At 37.7% G+C, this 26,801-nt stretch overlaps 1 protein-coding gene and 1 long non-coding RNA gene across 2 annotated transcripts in view; one reads left to right on the forward strand and one right to left on the reverse strand.

Annotated features, from left to right (window-relative positions):
• The window catches only part of pelo (pelota mRNA surveillance and ribosome rescue factor), a 56,669-nt gene extending 31,058 nt beyond the window's left edge, over positions 1-25,611 (reverse strand). The window contains exon 1 of the mRNA XM_087274835.1: positions 25,535-25,611. The gene's annotated coding sequence lies outside the window, so the exon portion shown is untranslated. The remainder of the gene's footprint in view (positions 1-25,534) is intronic.
• On the forward strand, positions 3,707-6,857 carry LOC147841328 (uncharacterized). Its single transcript, XR_015503964.2, has 4 exons — positions 3,707-3,857; positions 4,213-4,282; positions 4,578-4,691; positions 5,652-6,857. It is a non-coding gene; the product is annotated as an uncharacterized LOC147841328 (long non-coding RNA).
• Positions 25,612-26,801: the final 1,190 nt, after the last annotated feature.

Genomic DNA, 26,801 nt, shown 5'->3' on the forward strand with positions numbered 1-26,801 from the left:
AGGCTTGCGTTTCAACTGACAACCTTTACTTGGTAGACATGCTGTACAGCTGAAAGCTGTAATCAACCTCATTCTTAGCTGTGTATTTAAAAATGTCACTTTGTGTTTTCATTCTACTGGCTTGTATGCGCAAGTGGTGATTCTTTTTTAACCGGTAGCTATTGGTAGCTATTAGCTATATGGTTTGCTATTTTGGTATCTTTTACAGTAGAAATGGACATTCACTTTATTAAGTACACCTTACTAGTACAGGGTTTGAACCTCCTTTGCCATCAGAAGTGCATTATTTATTGTGGCTTTGATTTAACAAGGTACTGGAAATATTCCTCAGAGATTCTGGTCCATATTGGCGTGATAGCGTCACACAATTGCTGCCGATTTATCAATGATGTGAATCATCGTTCCACCAAAGGTGCTCTATTGGATTGAAAAACCAGTCTGAGATAATTCTTGCTTCATGACATAGCGTGTTATCCTGCTGGAAGTAGCCATCAGAAGATGGGTACACTGTGGTCATAAAGGGATGTACATGTCAGCAACAATACCCAGGTAGGCTGTGGCATTGACACGATGCACAATTGGTACTAATGAGCCCAGAAGTGCAATAGTATCTGGATGCAGCCTTTATGATGCAAGCTGAGATTGCATCACTCAGCGATGCAATGTCAGACACAATGGACTCAATGGAGTGAGTGACGTTACTGTGACGCTTAGGAGTGGGGGTTAGGTGGGCACATTAAAAAGCATTGGATGCAGCTCAGATTGCACTGCACCAGGTCTGCATCCAGACCCCTCTCCAGAAGCGTGCCAAGAAAAATCCCCCACACCATTACACCACCAGCAGCCTGAACCATTCAGGGGTGATAGCGTTCCGGCACCACGCCGGATTTCCGGCGTACTGTGGCTGCGGGGAAAAAAAAAATCAGGTTCACGGATATTGATCTGTCATTTCTCTAGATTCACAGAATTCACTCACTGCTGAATGCGCCGGATTGGTTTTTATTAAGTGCCATTTTGTGTGCTCGTGAATCATCTTTTGAGTGTAGACGCCATGTAAATAAAAGATTAATTGTGTAATTTAGAGAGCTTTATAAATTATAACGGATCTTTGTAAGATCTCTATGAACTAAGATTAGTGACGCTTTTTAGTGATAATAAGAGGAGCGTGCTTTGCACTTTCCAGGCTATAATCTATTCAGAATTTGTATGAAACTTTCGTTTTCAGCACATATACGCTGATATGTTTTGGGAATGACATCTGCATATTTACGCTGGGTTTATTCTCGAAATAACGGTGAAGCGATAGACGGGACAAAAATATATTTCCCCCTTCTCCTTAAACAACTTAGTGTTTCAGCTATGAAATAGTTCAGTTTTGTATGTATCTTAATGGTAAAGTGTTTATATTTAGTTTCGTTTTTTATTCAGCTTATTTAGAAAAACGTTTGGGGCATTTTTTATTCGTTAAAAATAAGTTTTTTAACGAACAGCGCCCAGCGGAGGACCATCATTGTCTGTTTGATCAGTTTGCCTTCTCAGATCTCCACGACTTGCCTAAAATAAAAGATATAACAGTTCAAGTATAAAACAATGGTAGCTTAAACGTTAAAGAATGTGTGCTATTAGGCGCATAGTTTGCTTATAAAAAGCTTGCAGGACATCGAGGCGCCAGAGCAATCACTTGCATTTTTTTCAGTGGGAGCAATTTAAAGTTATCCGTCATTTTTGCTCACAAAGTACAAGTAATACATCAAAAAACGTTACAGCGTTTTTATAAAATAAAGAAAACCAAAATTATGCGCTTTCTGTCGTCTGGTTTTTGAACAGGAGCGCTTAACAAAATGAAGCAAAATGTATATGCCTCACAGACATCATAAATATATTTATAGAAAGCTTTAAATTATTACTTAACGAAATAAAACAAATCGAAAACAAAAAAACTCCTTCATGTAATCCGTAAAGATGATTTTCTTTCTAAAGGCGAGTCCAAGAGGAGATTGCCAGTCAGGATCTTTGCGACACTGACTCAGAATATGTAAATAATAAATTAAAATAATAAAATAAAAAAATAAAATAAAATAATAAATAATTAAGATATGTCCTTTCTCTTTCCTCGACACATTCATTGTTATTTGTTTTTGCCGGTGCTTGGGGCGAGTTTTAGCTTATTGTGTGCGCTTGAACGCGGATTTACAGTAGCAGTTTTAACATGGAGTGACACGACATCTGGCGTACAGATGACACTGGCACAGTCCGGTTTTCCACTGTCATGTGTCACTTGCTAGTGGCATGTGTAGTGACCTGTGCAGGGCTCGAAATTGCGACCATTTTAGTCGCATATGCGCCCGAAATTTAAGCTATGCGACTCATAATATATATTGGGAGCATTCGTGCGACTGCATATTATGGTTATAGTGCGATCTGTTTTTTTTTTTCTAAAAACGTGGTAAATTCGCTCTTCCCTGCCGCTATATTGGTTATTAGCCGTCAATCACTCAAGACTTTCCGCTGTCAGATGACAGGGAGGGAGCTTTTGTGACCGCGGGGATTGCAAACGGCTGAAGAGTGAAAAGTACACTGAATCTCGATGCGTTGTATGCACAGCGTTCAGCCAACACAATCTCACGGCAATTCATAACTTTTTCATACGTTTCCTCGTGAGCAGGCTGCAACAGCGCAAATGTCCGCTAAAACACCATCGCCAAAGAAGCTTGCCTTTACTAAGTTTGATCTGATGCGGGTTATAACAAAGAACAGTATTGCGCCGGTGGGCATCGGGAGAATCCTGCTCTGCCCCCCTCATATATTGGGTCGGCTGACTCGCATGCTTTTCCACAAACACAGAAAAATGTAATTCAGCGCATAACGAGGCTGAGCATTAAAACGACACGAACCGAAACCAAAACTTTTAAAAGTGAGACTTTTCTTCCTTTCTTTTGTCCGTTCTTTCTTGAGGTCTATATTATTTTTCTATTTAATTACTGATGACTGCTTTGCAGCTTTCAGCATTGGATTAAATTATTTATTATATTATTTCGTTTGTTTTGTAGCAGAAATATTATTTATTAAATTGGCATGCATATAAAAACAATAGTACAAAATAAATATTTCTTACTACAATGCTTCATTTGTGTTTGATGCAAACCATCAATTTATTTTTCATTTTTCATAAATTAACAGTAGGACTTTATATAGCAGATAACTTGCATTAAAGCACATTCAAGGCATCATGATGATGAGAAATATTATTCATTATTAGTATTATTGTCATCATCATCATCATTAATATTTTATAATTATTCAACATTCATTTTGGAATTATTGCACAAATATTAAGTCATCACAGCATTAGTTAGTTGTTTCTGGGTTTTGTTAGTCCCAATTGATGTTATTTTCAAATACAATAAATCCCTTAATATACAACTTGTCAAATATATAAGTAACCCAGCCGGCACACGACCGACCTTCAACGTTGAAATATGGTTGAAATAAGGTCAGATGTGTTTTGAACGTTGAAATAATGTTGATAGAACGTTTAATGTTGAACGGTTGAAAAACAGCCTGCATATGACAAGGCTTCAACGTTGAAATGTGGATGAAAATACGTCAGTTGTTGCTTTAATGTTGAAACAATGTTGAATGATAAATGGTTGAAAAAAGTTACAGAAATCCTTGTACAAATCAACGTTGACATTTTTTTTATCATGGTCTGTATGTTGAATTAACGTCATGGCTTCACCCAATATTCAACATGTTTGGTTACCATGGTATCGGAGGACTCGGCGCACGCGACCACGCGCAGCGCTTCACTTCACTTAATTACGAACACCTGACCTGCAGTGCAGCAGAATTCAGAGGTAAGCGTGTTTTTAGATGCTTTAATGTTTTATTTACCCCCCGATTTTGTTTTACACACATCTTAAATGTGACTTGGTGTAGTGTTTCGAATTTTGAAGCATTTAAAACTTTCCAGTTTGTTTTTAGTCTTGTTTGCGCTCCGGTGACGCAGCTAACCTCGAGGTAATGTCACATGTTTAACGTTAGTCTAAATGAGCGTTTTTATGGCAAATTCAAAGCGATAAACTCCAAACGCAGTTTAAAGTTACTGAGCAACGTTATAAAACAATATCAATTTTATACGCTGTATTATTAGTGTTATTATTACAAAGTGAACTGCTGTCGTTTCACTGTTGTTGTTGTTTTTGCTTTTAGACATGTAACGTTAACTTACTCCAGAGACGCACTAACTTGCACAGCATTGAATGGAAAAGGCTTTGTCCATGTAAGTTTACTTTACCTTTAACTAAGCTATCTGTTAAATCTTCTTAGTGCTTTGGTTAACCAAAAGCATGGTGATATTCTCTTTCTAATATGTTTGTTTATTGATTGTTAGGCTATGTTGTGATATTATATTGTTATATTGATATTATTATTGTGAAATCATGTTGTGATGTTATACTATGTGACAGTGTTGGGGAACAAATATGTATTTAGTGAGAAATTAATGCTTAAATTACACTTTGTATAGTAGCAGATAAAAGGTGTAATGGGTTTTAACTTTCTGAGTTTTCTGGAAGGTCCAGTTGAGGGGCATCAAGAACACGCAGATAGCCTACCTGGACACTGCAGTTCTGCTACTCCATGCCAAGGCTTTTGTATGGATGTCTTGACTACTACTGTGTTCTCTAAAGGTATTACTGGAGCAAAACAACAGCACCTGTTACAGTGAAATTTGTATTAAAAAAAATAGTGATACATGTGTAGCAGGTCCAGTACATGTGATGTCATTGAGAAGTTGTTTTTATTAAATGTCATTAAAACAAATAAATAAACATGCTATTTAAATAAATCTAAATATTAAAAACTTGAGGATTAAGATGACAAATGAAATGCATCATCTGTCTTGCGAAAAGGGTCTACTTAAGAATTCTGGTGTTTTCCAACTGAAAGGGATAGTTCACCCAAGAATGAAAATTTACTCACATTTTACTCCCCAAATGGTTTAAAACCATTATGAGTTTATTTTGTTGAACACAAAAGAGGCTATTCTGAAAAAAAAAAAACTAAAAACCTGTAAACATTGACCTCCATAGTAGAAAAAATACTATAGAAGTCAATGGTTAAATAGATTTGCAGCTTTCTTCAAAATATCTTCTTTTGTGTTCAATGTGGTCAGTAAATGACGACAGAATACAAATTTTGAACTATCCCTTTACTTCTCTGTCCTACATGCAGACTTTTGCAGAAGTGCTACTCCTTCTAGAGTTTTTCTCAACCATGTCTAAAAAGCTTTAAACAGCTTTTACAGTACATGTAATGGTTTACAACAACTTGTAATTATTAGATGTGTTGAATGTTTCATGATTCTTTACTGCAGCCTTGGTTAAAAAAAAAAAAAGCAATTTTTTCGAGAATCTGAAATTTGAATTCTGGAAATGTTGGCACCAGTAGTGGCGAAGGGCTTCCTGACGACATCACACCTAATTCTTCACTTCTCTTAGTTAGGAATATTCAGATGGATGAGTCAAAATTATTGAGTGTGGCGATATTATAGGACAAATTTGGATTCAATAAAAAATAAATATTTGAATTTCACTTTGTATAATAGCTGATACCAACTTAGTTGTAACCTCATATTTCATTTATTGCAGGTTTTCTGGAAGCTCCATTTGAGGGCATCAAGGACATACTGATGGCCTAAACCAGTGTCAGCCTAGACAGACAGACATCTATTGCAGTTCTGCTACACAAGACCAAACTCTCTGCTTTTGTATGGATGTCTGACTAGTACGGTGTTCTCTAAAGGTATAACTGGAGCAAAACAATAGCATCCGTTACAGTGAAATTTGTGTTCATAAAAGATAGTGATATGTGTAACAGGTCCAGTACATTTGTCATAAAGGTTAAATCACAGTAAGTACTGTAAAAATAACTTGTTTGCCTTTGCCACAACAGGTCATGGTGTGTGCTTACTGCTCGTAGTAAACACACATGCTGATCTGATGCGGGAGAGATATACGCAAACACATTTGTATTTACTGTTTTGTTTTGCCTCACTAAAGTGTTGTTGGAGCTTGGTATGTTCACAGTGGAAATCACTGAAGTCACATGGAACGTTTTGACAATGTGTTTTGTGCCTTATCTTGACAATGACCATCTTGGGACCATTGCTGTCTGTAGAGGATGAGGCATTTAATCTAAAATATTTTAGTTTGTGTTCTGAAGATTAACAAGTCTCTGGGATGACACAAGTAATTAATTACAGAACCTATATGAAAACTTAATGTGACATGTAATAGTGAAATAGTGGTCCTACATTCACAAATGTGAGCCATTATTATAAGACCCATGTGAACATGCAATTTTTATGATACTAATAATAATGGAATAACAAATTGCTATTACTCTTATGTTTGTGAGAGAGAATCAAACCATATATTCTACACATTTTCTTGATGATTTACTGAAATATTTGTCTATGTTCCACTGTCACAGGTGCTCAGTTTTGCTGCAGTAATGCTAAACACAATAGATGTACTTTATACAAAAAAAAAAAAAAAAACTACTAAATATTTAGCATGCAGACCTGCAAAGTGAAGGAGTAATGTCAGGATTAGATTATAGCATGAGTTTTCACTATTGTGAAAGTAAAGCCATTCATTCACAATGAATTGGAATAGCAAACCTCATTATTGATTTTGTAGGAAACTCACCTGGTGTTTGAGAAATAAATATGTATTTAAGTGCTAGACTGATATAGATGTTTTAGTGTTTTACACTTGATTCTTTGTCCCCAGTGCCATCTTTTACCTCAAGTGTTTCTCTCAACCTATAAAACCTCAAACAGATGTAATGTATTTCACTTGTGATTCTTAGTTGTGAGTGATGTTTTTTATTTTATTTTTTTACTGCAGCCACTTTAAAAATGGGTATTTTGTAAACTTTGTAAACAGAATTGAAGCGTAGTTTAGTTACTTAGTTTAATTTAGTTAGTATCTGTCTTTCTGAAGACAGTAACACTTTACAATAAGGTTGTATTAGTAAGTGTTAATGTATTTACTAACATGAACAAAGAGCAATGAAGCATCTTTCATATAAAGAAAGTACAGTTCATGTCAGCTCAGTGCATTATGTTAACAAGCACACATTTTGATTTTAATAGCATCGGGACATATTTCAATTAATTAAATGATTAATAAATGCTGTACAAGTATTTGTTCTTTGTTCATGTTAGTAAACATTAACTTTAATTCATGAAACCTAATTAAAAAGTGACTTTAATTGTATGCCTTTTTTCTGTATTTGAGTGTACAGCATGTATAGTAACCTGCATGGTTTTAATGAACTATGTATGCTGTAAATGTTGCTGTATATTTAGAATAATTGAAATAATGAGGTGTGTATTAAATAAATTAATACACAGACTAAGTTGTGTATTTGTGTCGTGTATTTTTTATTAGTAAAAATTGTTTGCTATAATTATGGACTTTGCGTTGTATGTAGTTTCTATTTAACTTACGTTGAAATGTATGACGGTGAAACAACGTCACGGTATCAACGTTGATCCAATTTGCAAAATCGAAAGGTAATTCAACCTTCATTCAACGTCTACAAAACGACCACAATTCACCCATGAAGAAGGTAAGAGTGAAACAACGTTGTGATTTCAACGGTGAATCACCGGTGGTGGTCCGACGGTGAAACAACGTCACTATATAAACGTTGATCCAATTTGCAAAATCGAAAGGTAATTCAACGTTGATCCAACCATAGACCTGACGTTGATTCAACGTTGAATCACCGTTGAAATGCCGGCTGGGTAAGAAAGTTAATTTCGAGCCCTGCTGTGTCACTCAGAGTGTCGCGCTGCATGTCACTGCAGTGACATCGACACCCGGCGAAGCTTATGACATTAATTAACACGAGCAAAACCATATTTAATCATTACGCGACTTTTAACCTAATTTATCGCGTCGCAAGTTAGTTTATTTGCTGAGCTACTCCACGATGTTTTAATTTAAACGCATTTATTTTATGTATTCGTAGTCATACTTCCGTACGTAATATAGTCATTTGACAGTACATGTCAGTCAAATTTATTGTGGCATGCTTATGTATGGGAGGGGTTACACTTATCTGTTGTACTGTATATTATTGCATCCTGGCAGTTCCTTTGTTCCCTACAATATGGACTTCTCTATGTTTTTAATTCATTCATTTATTTTATTATTTAACTTATTTTCATTTTAAGGTATTTTAAAAAATATCCTTTAAAAAGTTATAATAAAATGCATGTTGAAAACTCATAACATATATGCATGTAAGATAACAGGTTTCATTTGCCTAATGATTTTTAAATATTAAAGCAAAGAGACTTATAAGATTAAGGTGCTTATAACGTGCTTATACTGACACCTACTGGCACATGTCACAAGATCACTGACACTGGCATGTGTCACTGACATTACTGGCATGTGTCTAAAAAGAGCCACTTGACAATAATGATGATTAGGGTTACACATAGGCTGTTAATATATTTGGGCCCAGGGGCCCACAAGTTATGTGTTAAAAGTGCGTTGCATACATAGTACCCCCACCCCTACTCACCTCAGGGGCAAGGAAAAAAAGTTCAGGCTCAGGAATTTTTTCCACTATCAGCCCTGACCATTTCAACTGACACAAGGCAGGATAGATCCATGCTTTCATGTTGTTGGCACCAAATTCTGACCCAACCATCCGAATGTTGCGGCAGAAATCGAGACTCGTCAGACCAGGCAACATTTTTCTATTTTTTATTTTTTTATTTTTAAATATAACACTGATAATGAACAGTATTCTTTCAAGCACAGCTCGTGTATTTACTCTTTTCATTCTTTCATTTTCTTTTTTGCTTAGTCCGTTTATTAATTCGGGGCCCCACGGCGGAATGAACCGCCAACTTATTCAGCTGGTTTTTATGCAGCGGATGCCTTTCCAGCAGCAACCCATCTCTGAAAAAAATATTTACTCTTTTTAACTTGTGAAATTAACACATTTGTGAAAGTGACAACAATTATAGCACTAATGGAATTTATGGCTGCCTAAATTACTAATAATTATAGTACATGTTAACAAACATCAGTAAATTAACAGTTATAAACAATCTGAGCTAATTTACTCTACTAAGTGAAGCCTGCAGCCACTGATCTTTTGAGTAACTTTGTAAAAATAGCTGAAATTAGCCAAATGTATGTTAAAAATTGCTAAACTTGTGGCTAGGCTGGGTCCTTTTGAAAAAAAAAAAAAAGTTTCTAGGGTAGTATGAAAAGTTGCTAAAGCTAGCAACAAACTTGATAAGTTGGCAACACTGAGTGGGATCTTTAACCTGGAGATGGCGCTCTCGTGTTGTATTATAGTGGCCCAAAAATTACTTCATGCAATCTTACTGGAAGAGACGGCTGAAATGATGATATATTATAGGCCAACCAAGGTGGTAGAATCTGCCTTTTTTCCCCTCATGTTCCCAACCTGTCTGTGTGAGTTTCCTTTTTTTTCTTTTAACCAAACACCTGTAACCATTACCTTACATGGTATTTGTTTTCTTTATGGAAGAGCATATGGCTTATAAAGAAGGAAACCCATATAAAACCACTTGAGTCAAAGTAAATAGTGAGTAGATTTTCATTTTAGTGTGAACTATGCCTTTAAATCACCAACTTAAGCCATTCCTTTTCACAACTCTTAAAAGACCTTTAGGGACTAAATACACCACATGATGAAATGTTTCAGGTGTAATTTTATCCCATTCTTCATGCAAACAAGTTTTAAGGTAGGCAATAGTTGTCACATTTTATGTTTTAAATACACCATACATTTTCTATGGGGACAGGTAGAGACTGCAGGCAGGCCAGTCAAGTACCTGTGTCCTCTTCCTCCACAGCCAGGATATTGGAACGTGTATAGAATGTGGCTTTGCATTGTCTTGTTGAAATATGCATGGGCGGTGGAAAAGAAGGCAGCATATTGTGCTGCAAAATATCTATGTACCTTTCAGCATTAGTGGTGCCATCACAGAAGTGCAAGCTACTTTTGCCAAGGACAGTGACACAACACCATACCATGACAAAACCTGCCTTTTGGACTTGGACTCAGTGGAGTTGTTACTGGCATTTATGGATGTAACTATGTATTGTGGTAGTTGACAAAGGTTTGCCAAAGTAGTCCTGAGCCCATGTGGTGATATGGCTTGTGAATGACTGGAATAATCAAAGATCATGGTAGTTCAGCTTAGGCTTGCGCCCTTGTCCTTTAAACTCAGAAATTCCTCCAGATTCCCTGAATCTTTTAATTAAATTATGCACTGCTAAAGGGGAAATTTGCAAATGGCTTCCTGTCTTTCTTTAAGGAACATTGTTTTTAAACATTTCAATATATTTTTTTTAAATATTAGTTGACAAAGTAGTGATCATCGGCCCATCTTTGCTCCGATGGGACTAGACCTTTATTGGATGCTTCTTTTGTAGCAAATCATAAAATCAATCACCCTTTGACACCACCTGTTTCTAATCATATTACTATTTCAACCAATTTACCTGATTACTAGCTCTAAATTGCTCCTGTCCCAACCTTTTTTGGAATGTGTTGCAGGTCTAAATGACAGGAAAGGATGTATATTTATAATTCAAATGAATTTGACCAGACAAAACATAAAATATTTTGTTCATATTGTCTGCAATGAAATACAAGTCAAAAAATTTTTTTTTTTACTTTTCATGAGAAGTACTGCATCCAAGGACCAGGGGGCGATCAAAGTGTTTTGGCTTTACTTTTTAGAGTCACACTTGGAATCGCACCACTGTTGCATGACTTCTGTGTCACCACTATTAAGCGTCTGACCACTCTTTTAGTTTTCTTTTATCTTTTTCTTTTGCTTAATTTGTCACAAAATACTTTCTTTGGGGATCCAGAAAGTACATTTTTCCCTGCTCCTAAATTGCCAATGTTGTCTTCAGAAGAAGAATGATCTTTCTCAGTGAATACTTTAGCACACCAAAACATATTTTCCATTCATTATTATTTGGTATTTAATATAAATCATTGTAATATAATATTCATTAGTAATAATTTGCTAATTACTAATAAATATTAGCTGAAACTCACAAGGGGCCTTATAAAAATGTACAACTATGTCTGAAGTTTCAACTGTGTCTTATAACTGGTGTGGTCTTCAATGCTAGGTCTAGAGTACTCATATTTTTCTGCGCATTTTGTATGTTTCTTTAATAAAACGTGGCTGATTCGACTCATCAGTTCATTAGCAGGGGACCTAATGATCCAAAATTGTCTTTTTAACCTAGAGAAAGATTCAAAATGAGTACTAATGGGCACATTACAGGAACCGTCATTTGGGAACCACTTATCAAAATCAGTGGAAGTACATTTAAATTAAAAATTTAAAAGGGAAAGGGAACACAAGCCTGCCAAGCCCACACTGGGACAAGTTTCAATGCAATCCTCTGCTCAACAATCAAAAAGCAATTTTGCCACTGAAGCAATTAGTATTATTTACAAGAGGCTCAAGTTTTTTTTCATAGACCATTAAAACCCCAAATGTTGCTTTGATATTCACAATTTTCACAGTGATTCCTTAAACTATAATTTAGCAAGTTCAGTCTCACATTTCAAAGCAAGTGTTACTCCTAAATCATTTTAGAGTACATGTGGCTGTTAGCTCTTAGCAGAATGGAAAACAACTTTTATTCATATTGTAAATGGATTATATGCAACATAGGCTAATTCTGAAAACGTAGCACAATATACATTTCTGGAGATTGCGAATGTATGTATGTAATTATGTAGCTAAAAGTATTAATGGTCGCATTTTTTCTTTCAAACGAATGCTGTGGGGTGTTATGACCCCGTTCCTTTCCTTGCTAACCAGCTGACCTCTTACTTGTGGACGGCTTTCTCACTGTTACCAGTTTGTCAGGTAGTTTGACACGTACGTTGACAGACTTGAGATGCAGAGAGGAGTTGACCACGACGACAGGTTTCGAGTATGGTAAGGAACGGTTGCAGAAAGCAGGTAAGACAAAAACAGAAGCCAAAAATCAAACAATTAAATAGCACGGTGAAACTGTGGTAAAATCTGAAAACATGGCAAAAAATAAGGTGGCTTTCCTTTTCAAAACACTGCAGTTGGGTTTTTGGAAGAGGGTGGGCGGATCAATAAATGCTTTTCAAAATGGTATTGGTTGGGTTTAGGGAAGTGTTGGTCGGTTGGTCAGTGAGTTAGTCACCAGTGACTTCTGGGGAATTTATGTGAGAAGAGCAGGCGCAAATGGTACTTTGATAGAAATTTGAGATCTGAAAAAGCATACACAGCGGCCTCTGGTGGATTCGCAAAAACAAAAGCTGCACAAAAACATAGCTCCTGGGAAGTATTTTTCACTCTCCAGAAATGTATATGGGGTACGTAATTGAAATAAGCCTAGGCTGATTATATGCTGAAGATAAACTCTTACTGTAGCTCATGTTATAATGAATAAATTTGCCTACTCAGCACAATATCTCTCTTATTAGTGTTGATTGGAATTTGTAGACATTTACATGTAGAGCTCAAACTGATTTTTTATGCAATCTATCAACTGGGATACACATTAAAGCAATCTGGTGTGGTTCTGTGTTCTTTTCACACCTTGTCAGAGTAATAAAATCCTTTGGGTGTATTTCCTCTACTCATTTACTCAATTGAAAGAATTCTGATTGGCCATTGTGTGCTACCTATATGTGTTTATGCATAAATACAAAAAAGAAACAATCATCGTCATACAAAAAGTGACTGTTCACAGTTGGTGTTGACAAATATAATCATAATCAAGATTTTATTTTATTTAAATGCCCCAGGCAATTGATTTTGAGCCTAATCTTTTCCAAGCCAGGCTCAATGGAGAAATGCCTAAAGGCAAGATTTCTGCTAAATAAAACACTTAAAATATAAATCTTTAAAATATCTAATGCAATCTGACAGCACTTCAAAATTATTTTGCTTTAGTGGTTAATTCAAATTGATTTGCATGACCTTATTCCCAGAAGATTCATACATTTAAATATGAATTGGCCCCTTTTTACAATACATAAAACGGTTACATTTTCCCATGTGATTGCCTTGAAATAACAGAAGTAGTACTGGCAGCTTATTACCCGGGGTTTGTTCCATAATTCACATGACATCCCAGATAGTATAAACTACCAAAAAATCAATAAAAGTGCCTTTGTTCAAATTCAGACTGTCTGAGGTTGTCTAAGTTCAACATATGACGTGCTCCTCCATCATAACCTTCCACCAAACTATTACATTTCACCTACAACTTTCACCTCTAGACCTCTTTTCATATTTTTGGTTTAGTCTTTCTCCAGTTTGATGATGAGTGTAATGTTCCCCATCTGATACCTATTAAGTTATGCTTACTATAAATATTCCAGAACTAAGTGAACTTTGTGCTAGTTCTCTTTCCACACAACGTGCACCTTAGAAAAGGTTAGCCTGTTTGTTTGTTTGTCCACTTTGTTAACTGTTCACTTCAGTACAAATTCTTTCAAGTGGAAAGCAATTCCAGCTGCAGTGCCTATTCAGATTTTCTGCATTGTCCGGTCTTCATCCATCCAGTAATTCTAGGGGATTTTTTGGGGAATGACAGTTTCAGTTTCCTTTAAAACAGCTTACTATCTTTCAAAATCAGTGATAATTAAAAAGTTTATGCTGAGAGTTAAATAGGGTTTGTCAGATAGTTAAGAAAATTACCACCAGATAAACACTAACGTCTAGGACGTATCTGAAACTCTGTTCTCTACTTAATTAATGAACTTTTTCAAATATTTCATTGTTTTTCCTCCTCTTCAGAATATAAATAACTCATGAAATATGCTTAAAATTGACTTTTTTATTATAAGGTAACTTCAAGGATGGATCTCTTAGAAGTTTTAACAAAAAAATGTAGGTTGGGAAAGTTTTTTTAACCTAATAATAATAATAATAATAATAATAATAATAATAATAATAATTATTCTTATTATTATTATTATTATTGTTGTTGTTGTTGTTGTTATTGTTATTATTATTATATTATAGTATTATTATTATTATTATTATTATTATTATTATTATTATTATTAGTCTATGTTGCATTTTTCATACCAGATAACTAATTTCTCTATTAATATCTTGTGCATCAGTTGGGCTTAAATAGTTCCACACTCCTACTACAATACTCCTGTTTGCAGCCAATACATCAGTTTGTCTTGGGAATGACAAATACAAGCCCTGCTCAGAGGCCAGAGGGATTTTTAGCCATTCTTCTTGCAGAATAGTACCCAGGTCACTACATGATGCTGGTGGAGGGAAAAAAAATCCTGGCTCACTCCTCCAAAACACCCCTAAGTGACTGTGACTTCACTTTTATTGTCATCAAACCACTGTCACCAGTCTTGCTGTGTATATTGATGTAATATCATCTTGATACATGGCACAGCCTTCAGGATAAAATGTTTGAACCACTGGATGCACATAGTCCTTCAGAATGGTTCAGAAATTCTTGGAAGTTTTGCGTTTATAATTCACAAGTATTAGGCCTGAGGGAATGCCATAATATTGCAGCCTAAACCATCACTGATCCACCCCCATGCTTCCCTCTGGGCATGCAACAGTCTGGGTGATACGCTTTTTTGAGAGGGTCTGGCTGCAGACTCGGTGCAGATGCAATCTGAGCTGCATACAATGCTTTTGAATAGGCTCACCTAACCCGACCTCTAACCCTACCCGTCACAGTGACGTCACTAGCTTCTTTGAGTGCATTGTGTCTGACAATTTCATAAAGGCTGTATTCAGGTACTATTGGCTTTTTTGGGGTTTCTCCACACCATAACTCTCTCAGATCAGGGAAAAGACAGTAAAGGTGGACTCATTAGAGAACAATCCATGTTTCGCGTTGTCCACAGCCTAAAGCCCCTTTCACACATACAGACCTTTCCGGAAAATTACCGTTCTGGCTATTTTCCGGAAAGAGATGTTGTAACATTACCAGTAATTTGCCGGAATGCAGAAGGAAGATTGCTGGAAAGAGCGCGTCCACGTCTAGAACGTGCTGACGTGAGACACCTGCTTTAGCCAGTCAGACGCGATACGCGGTTTATGAGAATAAAAGCCTTTGAATATTTTCCAGACACCTTTAGCTGCTAGATGCTAGTCAGATAATGTTTCTATGTTCCTTCTTAATGCTAACTGTGTAAATAATTATCGATAAAGTGTTTATGATAATCCGTTGTTTGTTTACCTTCAAGCTTTGCCTGTGCCCGTGAGCGCCCATAGCGCCAGCACACACACATATCATGAACATCTCGACATGCGAAAGTGTTTTTTTATGTTTTCATTAGAGTTGTACTCAATACTGATCCATCCGAAGAGTTTGTAATGTAGTCAAATGTTTACAAACACAAGTGCAGCCGTTTAGAGGTCATTTCTGGTTAATGATGTCAGAATTTACCGGCATTTTGCGATGGATGTGTGAATGCTCTTTTCTGGAAAAATTCCGTAACGTCCTCGCCTGTGTGAACAGCGCTTTTTTGAATATACTGGTAAAGTTGTTCCGGAAATTTTCCGGATATTTACCGGTATCACTGTGTGAAAGGGGCTTAAGATGTTTGCTGCCGGCACCATTAACACTGACTTTTGACATTGGCATGAGTGAGCAAAGTTTCGGCCATAACAGCCCTTCCATGTATATTGACACTGCTCAGGACGAACAGTTTTGATGGTTGATCCAATAGTGTCTGGATACAGTCTTAGACTTGCAATGTCAGACTCAATGCACTTAATGGAGCAAGTGACATTACTGTGAGGGGTAGAGTAAAGGGTGGGGTTAGGGGTGCGCATTAAAACCGTTGCATGGGGCTCAGCTTGCATCTGCACCAGGTCTGCATCCAGACAACAGAAAAATACTGGGAAATCTCTGTAGACTGATGGCATTTCATGCTGTTCAGACTTATAAATCTAAAATGTAAGCAAAACCACCTGCTTTGTCATCACTTTACACATTACGCTATAGAGAATACTACCAGCTCTAAAGTGATGTTGGTGAAGTAGCATTGGTTTCTGCTGATGTCAGATGTACATGTAAATGAATGGCAGAAAAAAGTAGTTCCTTAAACAAAAGTTTTTAGACTCTCTGTGTTTGATTTTCTTTTTTATACTCACTATTATGGCATCAAACTGTTGTATAAATCGTACACTGGTAGCATATTGATATGGCTGTATATCGTCACTGGTGGGACTATAAGGCATGCCTCCCACCAGTGCAGATATCAGCCATATCACACTGCTACGACACTAAAGAAACCAGGTTGCTGGTTCGAGCCTTGGCTGGGTCAGTTGCAATGTCTGTGTGGAGTTTGCATCTTCTCCCCGTGTTCATGTGGGTTTCCACTGGGTGCTCCGGTTTCCACCACAAGTCCAAAGACAATTGGGTATGCTAAAATTGACTGTAGTGTGTGTGTGAAGGAGTGTGTATAGATGTTTCCAAGTGATGGGCTGTGTAAAACATATGCTGGATAAATTAGCAGTTTATTCCGCTGTGGCAACCCCAGATTAATAAAGGGACTAAGCTGAAAAGAAAAAATAATTAATTAATTTAATATGCTTGAGACATTCTGAGATTTGGTTTAAAACGCATTTTTAATGGCAATAGTAATTACACATTATACTTGTGTGACAAGTGAAATTACAATGTCATGTCAACAACCCATATATATCTGCCACTGCAATGTGGGGTTAAATCCACAAAAGCAGGGTCATAACCCTGGATTAAAAGAAGTATTAAGCCCCTTTGAAATCTGTAGTGTGAAACATTGACTTACCAAGGGGTAAACAGTTTAAAACACCATAGCATAAGGTTAAGCACAGTGTAAAAACCATTTGGAGTCTTTCATATGTGTCTATGCTTTCTATGATTATAAGCAGGCCCGTATGTAATTTTCCTCCGAGAACCCAGTGACATTTAACTCAATATGTCTCAGGATAGACTATCCTCTTCCCTGCCCAACATTCACAGCACAGGGGATTAGCTGTAACCAATCCATCAATCTTAGTTTACTCTTTCACACTTACAACCCATGATAAAGGTACACCGTATTCTTTCAAGTTTTTATCACAAGCTAAAACACATGCTAATTTGACAATTTATTCAACTCAAAATGTTTGAAATTATTACAATACATAAAAACAAAACATTTTTATACATTAAATATCACAATGCAAAACAATATAATATACATATATTATGTATAGAAGGCTTTGCTTTGTTTAAATGATCATTTATTCTTCTTTAATTCCTCATTTGTTTGTTTGGAAGTGAAACTTGTCATACATGTTCCTGACACGATTTTACATCGAGTAAGGACATCATGAACTGGTCTTGTTTCCTTTTGCACCTTCTACAGCTTGGCGCAGACACATTTAGAGTTGCTTAAGCCGGTGTTCCCTGTTTCTGCTGACTTAGAACAGCTGAGCTACATGTAATAGTTCATACCACCATCAGAACACAGAGCTATGCTATATGTCATTGATAATTTTTAACTCTCACCTCTTATAAACCTGATCGATTTACATTTGTAAATAGCGCTGTGACTTGTATCTGGCTGCTTCACTTGAGTATTATCATGAATGGAAGCTTTGAATCAGGGAAACTTCAGGGATAATTGGAATAGTGGTAATATACACATTTGTGACATTGGGCTTTATCTAAAAATAACCCAAGATTCACTTTACAGCCTCACTCGTCTTTGGCTATCTATTGCAGAATATGATATATGTATATAAGGGATAGTTCATCCAACAGAGTTAATTGTGGCATCCTTACTCCCCCTCCACATGGTCCAAACCTAATTGAGTTTCTGTTGTCTGATAAACACAAAAGAAGATATTTTAAAATATGCTGGAGACTAGATTTTTGTAGTATTATGTTTAAAGTTGATGTTAATGGCTACCAGTGCCCAACATTCTTTCAGATATCTTATTGTCAATCTTATAGAAAGAAAGAAAGAACGAAAGAAAGAAAGAAAGAAAAAAAGAAAGAAGGAAAAGAAAGAAAAACCCTTTTAAAGGGTTCACCTAGTAAATCATGAAAATTCTGTCATGATTTAAACACTCTCTACTGTTCCAAACCTGTTTGGCCTTCTTTTTTCTGTTGAAGTGTTTCTGGAGTAATTTTGTCCAATTCCTCTACAAACAAGTCTTAAGATGCACAACAGCACAGGGTCTTTGTTGTCGCATTTTGCATTTCAAAATTCACCACACGTTCTCCATTGTAGACAGGTCGGGACTGCAGGCAGGCCTGTATCCTCTTCCTCCACAGCCAGGACTTTGGAATGTTTACAGAACCAGGGTGGACTGGCCATAGGCAGCACTAAGACATTTCCCGGTGGCATAATGGTCAATGGTAAATCTGGCCTGCCCCACAACCCCATCACTCACCCACCCCCCTTTTCACTTACCAATCACACCCCGACCTCCCCCCAATGATCAACTATGATCGCCCAACAACTCCACCTCTTTACTTATTTGAACACACCTCACCCCCTATTCATCTATTTCCCTGGAAAAGAAAGCAGCATATTATGCTCCAAAATCTTTATGTACTTTTCAGCATTAATGGTGCCATCACAGAAGTGCAAGTTTGCTTTGCCAAGAGCACTGACACAACCCTATACAATGACAGACACTTGTTGAACATGAACTTGTTGCTGGTAACAGTCTGTAAAAGTAAAATTGGGAATCAATACTTTCTTTTTTATTTGAGTTTTCCATACTATCCCAACCTTTTCTGATTTGGATTTGTATCTTCTTTAGTGATCAACATAATACAGAAAGTCAAAAAGGTTGGGTACCACTTAAGGCTGAGTAAATAATGAGTTAATTTTCATTTTTGGGTGAATTATGCCTTTAAGACTTGCTACTGTACATGGGGGAAAGAAGCATTTCAAATAGTATGCTACATTTATTCTATAAATGTTAAATTGTTTATTATTTAATTATAATCTAATTTTGTTTAGGAAGTGAATTCATTTTAAAAACTAAACTCAAAAGTCAAGGTGAGTGTATTATACAGAAACAGTAATTTGTTGTGCAGAAACTGACTGTGAATAACTAAGCACTAACAGTTCCTTTGTACAATTAGCACTTCTTGAGTGTATTGCCTCTTCTTACTGAATCGCTGAATGCCTCCTCAATTTCAAGTTCTCACTTCTCACTCACTATCCCGAAGGTCTTTTGAAAATCAGGGGGTAATGTGAGCAAATATCACGTGCGGAGATGAATCTCTGACAACAAGAGGATCCAAGTCCAATTTAATAAGAGTATTGGTGTAAGCAGGCAATGGTAAAAAACGAGGTAAAAACAGGTACATACAGTGCATCCAAAGTATAGCCAAAAATAGGTATAAGGTCAAAAACTAGGCAGCGGTCAGAATATAACAAATTTAAGATGCGGAACACGGCAGGTAAAAACAAATAGCAAACAAAACTAACACATAATGACTGCAAACATGACTTTTGTGTTTTTGTGGAGTATAAGTAGTCCAGGGGATCAGAGTTGACGAGATTCAGCTGTGTGTGAGTCATTAGTGGTGAACAGCAACTGGTGTGTGTGAAACGGCATGATGGGAATTGTAGTGCGTTATTGCAGGGGTTCCCAAATGCTTCAGGCCACGACCCCTAAAATTACAGTGCCAGTGACTTGTGACCTCCAATATCCTCTGAGGTGGTTTTTAATATATAAACCTTGCACACAACGGCATGCACATACCAATAGGCCCAAGTCTATTCATCGTTAAATTTTGGTGATTGCCACTCAGAGACCATGTTCACATGTGGCCTATTTATTTTTAGGGTGCTTAACTAGTGTAAATGTGTCTTTTGAACTCGGGTGCGCACCCAAGAACTGTATCCAAGTTGACCTGAAAGAGGTGGTCTGGGTTGCGGTTCAAGCAAACTCTGGTACAGTTCACTTCTGGTATGAATGCAATCGTAGCAAATAACAGAAGTGAACTGCCAAAAGTAAAACATAACGTTAATTTGTGTGTGTCTGTGTGTCATGCACTGTACCTTGGTGACAAGCGGGACTGAGCCAGGGCAAGCACAGTGATAATGTCTGCTTGTCTCCTCCAAAAAACAGCTTCTGCAGACATCGCGTTATGTTCTGACTGTTTATAATATGTTTGCGGCAGATAGACGTGAATCGCTTTCTGTTTTTCCAAAAACAAAAGATTCTGTAAAAGCAGAATGACCACGATGTGCAGACATCTTTCCATTTTGCCGCTTTGCTTTCGTGTCCGTCACCTAGCAACATCAGTACACACAACAGCAACTCGATTACGCAAGTGTACCGGGGTTCAGAAGGAAAAAAGACCAACCAAACCAACCGAGAAGGTGGCAAGGGGAACAATCGAACTTGGTATGGTCCAGGCTATTGAACCAAGTGTGAAAGCACCCTTAATGTACGTCAGTGCCGTAAAGGTGTCAGATATATAACGTTAATATAACGTAATCAACCCAGGGGTCACAAAAAAAATAGAAAGGCTGATGTTTTTTATTTGCATGTTGTTGTTTTTAATATATCTATTAACTACTATACTTCTAATAGTTTAATAAAATGAATTAGACATTTGGAAATTATCAAGCGACATCAATTGGCGAAAGTGAATGATAAAAACCTCAAGAGAAACCAGGCTCAGTTGGGCACAACCATTTGTCCTATGCTCAAACGCCTTGTACAGAGTTGCAGTCTAGGCGCCGAAGGCTGGAGAACACTCGATGTCTGCGAAGACTTGGCTGTCCCTGTAGTGTCACAGGAATCAGACGCATGTTATCTACTCCTCCATGACCACCAAATGTATTTGAATTTTTATTACAATATATGTTCTTTTATATTTGATGTGTTTTTTGCTATATGTGCTTGTATTTTTAAAGTACCCGATGGGTGTCAAAACCACAACTCATGTCTTATTTTGTCTGACTTCACCTGTTGTGCTTCACGGGTCAAGTTGACATGACCTAGTCTTCACCCTGACCTAACTTAGGTGCTGGAAACATCTTGTAAGTTGCAGGCTATTAACCCAGTGCACACATTTGTTTGACCTTTACTAATCAGCATAAACATCTGGTGCTGACACAGGAAGATATAAGTTCTCCTGCCTACTGTACATAACTCATGAAATTCTGCCTGTCCTCTCTCTTGCTCTCTTACTTTTCAGCACATGCTGCGAAGGCCTAGGCTTTTATTTTCAATAGGATATTAAACTCAGATCTCAGAGTATAGTACTAATACTTTCTTAAACTGATTTGTTATTTCTACTTTTGAACCATTGCAGCATATCTGTTTTTGACAGTACAGTTATTGATTTTTAGATTGCTTTTTAAATTAATTAAAATTTTTGAATTGATTCAAAAAAGACTTCGACTGGATCTTATCGCATCAATCTCTTCTATCAGCCTACTACAATAATCTTGTTATCAGCACTGACTTCTATGGTGTTAGGATTAGTGTTAAGTTGCTTCACTAGCATTCACATATTCTGTCAAGTGGCCTAAAAGGGATAGTTATAGGTGTATTATATGTGCACTTAAGAATGTTTCATCATACAGTATATGCACTTCAAAATGTAGGTCATCTAAGTACTTTATGTGTTTTTTTACACAAAAACATACTACACATGAAAAAAAAAACAACTGAACTTTCAAAGCAAACTGGAGACCACATGTCCAGACAACAAACACAAGCTGAAAATTAGCCATGAGCCACAGTCTGGCTGTCACTGAGCACCTGCTAAGCTAATTTTTAACTCTCTTTAGTCAGGTTCATACTCTCTGCAGTTTACCCAGCTAAGGATGTTGAGAATTTTGACTCTGTAAAGCTGCATTGAAACAAGTTGCGTTGCATAAAGGTCTACAGGGTGATAAAGGTGACTTGATGTATTTTACTATTGATATGTACTGATATAGAATTGATAAAAGTACACTATATTATCAAACGTTTTGGGGCAACTCTCCAAATCATTGAATTCTAATCACTTCCATGGCCACAGGTGTGTACATTTAAGCACCTATAGGCATGCAGACTGCTTCTACAAGCTTTTGTAAAAGAAAGGGTTAGCTGTCTAAGAAGCTCAGTGAATTCCATTTTAGATAGTCTGGCATCTGTGCAGTAAGTCCCTTCATTAACTTTCCTTATCACTAAATATTGCTGAATTCTATTACTTTCTATTAGTGATATCTGCATAATCAGACCTATAAACTTTGTGTGGCCTTCAGATTAGCTCAAAATTCATGCATAGTGAGCTTCATGGAATAGGGTTTCCATCACTGAGTTCAATGCAAAGCATTAGAGGCAGTGGTGTAAAGCAGGCTGCCACTACAATCTAAAGATGTGTTCTCTGGAGTGACTGGAGTGCATTGTGTCTGAGATTGTGTCTCAGCTTGCAATTCTGCAGTTAGATACTATTGGATTGCCATGTTTGCAGACGCACTGTCTGGTCTTTTTAAACTTTGTTTCCATTGGATTCTATTAAATCAGGGATGCCCTTAATTAGTCCTGGTGGGCCGGTGTCTTGCAGAATTTACATCTGGCATGCTTCAACACATCTTGCAGGTAGTTTGTTGTATACCTTAAACTATGAATATGAAAATGAAACATTTTTGTTAACACTGGCTTTATCATAGATATTTACATTAGATGTCACCTATGGTATTGTTGTCTGTTGGAAGGAATGCGTCAATAAAGCTGTTTTAGTACAGGGTAGCGTCTTTTGAAGGCTCCTTTGTGATCAAGGTGTAGTGGAGGACTGGCCAAGTTTGTAACATACAAAATCGTAAAAAATGAAATGTTACCTATAAAATGTTTTGCCTTTATGCTTTATTTTTCTTGTTTGCTCATTACTACACCTGTACACAGTGCAAAAGTCTATCATCTTCAGATTGCCTTTAGTTTTGATTAGTGACATTTGTCCTGGGGGCACTGTACAAATGTGGCGGTGGTGTTGATGCATGTTCAGGGCCCATATGCGATAACTAGTGTATATATCTATAGGACGTTATGAAGTGCTCTCAATCAATCCCACAATGCAAAGCAATAGTGAGTCTGCAACCCATGTACACTCAAAAGCTAAACATGCAATGTCAGAGTTTGTGAGATGAGCTGCATGCAATGTTTTTTTAAGTGTACCCCAAACCCTACACCACACAGTGACGTCACTAGCTCCATTGAGTGCATTGTGTCTGACATTGCATCTTTGAGACATACAATTCTGCTTGCATATGCAAGTCTGCATCCAAATACTTTTGAACTTTGTGCACCGAAGAAGTTTCCACATCTGACCAAAAGATGACATCTAAAGCACAATCCTATCAGTGTGTAGTTAAAAATAAGTATTATTTAATCAAAGTAACCTTTGTATAAATTATATGAATTTAAAAAAACAATGTTTCATTACCAATAGACAGCTCGCTAAGTTTTATCACAGGGTCTGATCAAGAAGTTGATGATTTAATCTGTCTCAAAGATTTATTAAAAACCAAAACACAAACAAAACAGCATCCCTATCGGTTCACTGAGTGATTCATTTTCATTCACTCCTTCAAGTGGACTATATTAGTGGACTTTGTAGGGGTGATTTCAAATACAGCATAGGCTTCTTTACTTGCTTGCTGCAGGAAGTTTGCAATATTAGCTTCATTAGCATAAGTTCTCTGTGGAATACTTTAGGTAACCCAATATGGACTAGAATGCAGTGTTCAAACTAATGGGTCTTCTCTCAGACATTGTGGTCTTGATAGAATTTATGCAAAAAACAAATAAGCTGCTTTTGACCTGTCTAAGCTTATTTTTTTTCTATATCTATTTTATAGCTTGTGCATCAAAGTGTTAAAGTCATCGTAGAGAATTGATAATGGCAAGTAAACTCCACAGTTAGACATATCATTTTCAGCTTCGCCTCACAGCAAGTAGGTCACTAGTACTTACCTTATCTTGGCATTTCTGTGTGGAGTTTGAATGTTATTTTTGTGTTCAAGTGGGTTTCCTCCAGGTGCTCCAGTTTCCCCCACAGTCCAAAGACATGTGCTATAGGTGAATTAAATAAACTAAATTAGCCGTAGTATGTGTGTGTGAATGAGTATGTATGGGTTGCAGCTGGAAGGGCATCCACTGCATAAAACATAAGCTAGAATAGTTGGCAGTTAATTCCACTGTGACGACCCCTGATAAGGGATTTACAAGAAGTACAATGAATAAATAAAAGGTTACCAAGGCATCTGTCCATTCTATATATTTTAACTCTAGTCTGTTTTTGGTCTTGTTGATGGTGTTGGTCATGGTCTCAACTAGTCATGGTTTTGGTCTTGATACATTCTGGTCTCTGCAATGTCTTGGTCTTGATAGTCTCCAGACTTGGCAGTGCATTGTTTTACCTTGAGTGAGCCACTGGTATATTACAGCCTCTCACATCCACTACATTCAGTTCATTCTGGAAAATTGGTTATTCCTAGAATATCAAAATAAACTGTAGGTGGTAGATACTTCTCATATCTGGTGCCTAAACTATGGAACAGTCTTCCTAGAAAAGTTCAGAGACAGACACACTCTGCCAGTTTAAATTTAGACACATCTCTTTCCACAAGCATTCATATTAAACACAAACACAAATTTAAAATCCAAATCCTCTAAAGCAATGGTTGCAAACTCAATACCTGAAGGGTCGCAGCTCTGCATAGTTTAGCTCAACCCAAGCTCATTCTGGAAACGTAGCCCCGCGGACGTTTCTGGAGACCGCGATTTACGTGGCCGGAGGTACGTATGGACGCGTTTTGTTTTTTTCGAGCGAACGCTGCAGGGCGGTGTGGCACCACTCCGCCCCTCCTCTTCGCGCTCGCCGGCCGACGGCTCGCCTCCGAGTGGAGGACTTTCCCGATGTAACCAGTTTGTCCGCTTAGCTCACAGCGTTGCGTCGGCAGAGCGGAGGCCCCAGAGGAAGAGGAGGAGCCGGCCGTGGTGGACGACGACCGGGATTGAGTCCGGGGAACAGCGTTTCCGGAAATCAGGTAAGGCGAAAAACGGAATCCAAAAAATGAGGGCGAGAACGCGGCGGGATCCGAAAACGCGGTCGAAATCGGAGACAAGGGCTTTTGCTTTTTTTTTTTTTCTCGGGTTTAGGGAAGGAGGAGGAGGAAGAGGAGGGCGGCCGAGTCGGCCGATCCGGCAGCTTTTCGCTCGAGAATGGCGCGGACACGAACGGCGCGCGCTCCCGAGAGGTGCCTGAGACACAAAAAAGCGTGCACAGCGGCCTCTCGCGGATCCGCAAAAACAAAAACCGCTCGAATACATACCTCCCGGGACGTATCTCGCTGTCCGCAGAAACGTCTGTCTGGCTACGTTTCCACAATGAGCCCGGGTTGGTTTAGCTCCTACCAGCTCCAACTCACACCAGTATAATAGTCTAGTAATCTTCGACACCTTGATTAGTTGGATCAGCTGCGTTTGATTAGGGTTGGAGCAAAACTGTGCAGAGCTGCGGCCCTCCAGGAATTGAGTTTGAGACCAGTGATCTGAAGGATAATTTGGCATCATTAATAAGGGCAACCAGAACTGGAAACACCAAAAAGACACTGTAATTTGAAAGACATCCATGCAGAGTCTGTCTATTTTTCATTGTCAGGAGGATCGCATAATAGTGGATCTGACCTGTATTCAGAGAAGTTGGTTGTTGTGGTCATCATGAGTCAAGAGCACAAGAGTGATTCCTGCATAGACCCCAGTGACAGATCTCTGCATTGATCCCGTTGGCTCGTCTGAACACCCACTCGGTGACCTACTTGGCCCTGTACCTTCTCCAGGACAGATTGTTCTCAAGCCCTCTGATGTCCAGACTGGAGCTTAGCTGTTTATGTTTGGCCGGAGGAGAACTGGATGCTCTGGCATAGCCTGTTATCTTCCCAGGTGTGATCTCAATTTCCAACTATTGGTGGAGTTTTGGTTCCTTGTAACTGTCATTTCCTGCTTGCTTAGTTGGGGCTGGCAGAGCTGGAGCTGCTCTTCATTTGCATCATCATTCAATAGTGACATTTATATTAATCTGAAGTCAGTCAATTTTTAATCGACAAGAACAACAGTAGAATTCTACCACTACCTTCCTGCTTGCCTAGCATTCTGAAATGATCCTCGATCTGGACTAGCTATGGCTTTTTTATTATCTTTTGTTATCTATTTTAAACTGCTTTTGTACATTCTACATTGAAAAAAGCACCATATAAATTAAAATGAATTGAATTAATATGTTCTTGGACTAGCCCAAGGGTGTCAAACCCAGTTCCTGAAGGGCTGTAGCCCTGCAGAGTTTAGTTCCAACCATGCTTCAACACAGTAATGCTGCAGTCACTCTAGAGTTTAAGCTTGCGAAAGTCGTACGGCACTGCGAAAAGGGGCGGGATTAAACAAGATGATTAGACATTTCAAAAAGTAAGCGATTGGTCTATATTTTAAATGTCTGTCCAGAGAGGTCATGTTTTAATGCTCGATTGGTCTCAAACAGTCAAGTAATGTTATTTCACAGGTCAGAGTTCTGGTCTGACGCATTCGCGTGCATATGAATGGAAGTCTATGAGGAGAAAAGTACAGTGTGACCACAGCTTTACCTGTGGGTTTTAAACAAGCCTGAAGGACTAACATAGTATGATCAGGTGTATTTACACCTGTGGTCTAGTCGGTGTTAACTACAAAACTG

Source organism: Danio rerio, chromosome 12, assembly GCF_052040795.2.
Source record: "Danio rerio strain M-AB ecotype USA chromosome 12, GRCz13ab, whole genome shotgun sequence".
Classification (NCBI taxonomy): domain Eukaryota; kingdom Metazoa; phylum Chordata; class Actinopteri; order Cypriniformes; family Danionidae; genus Danio; species Danio rerio.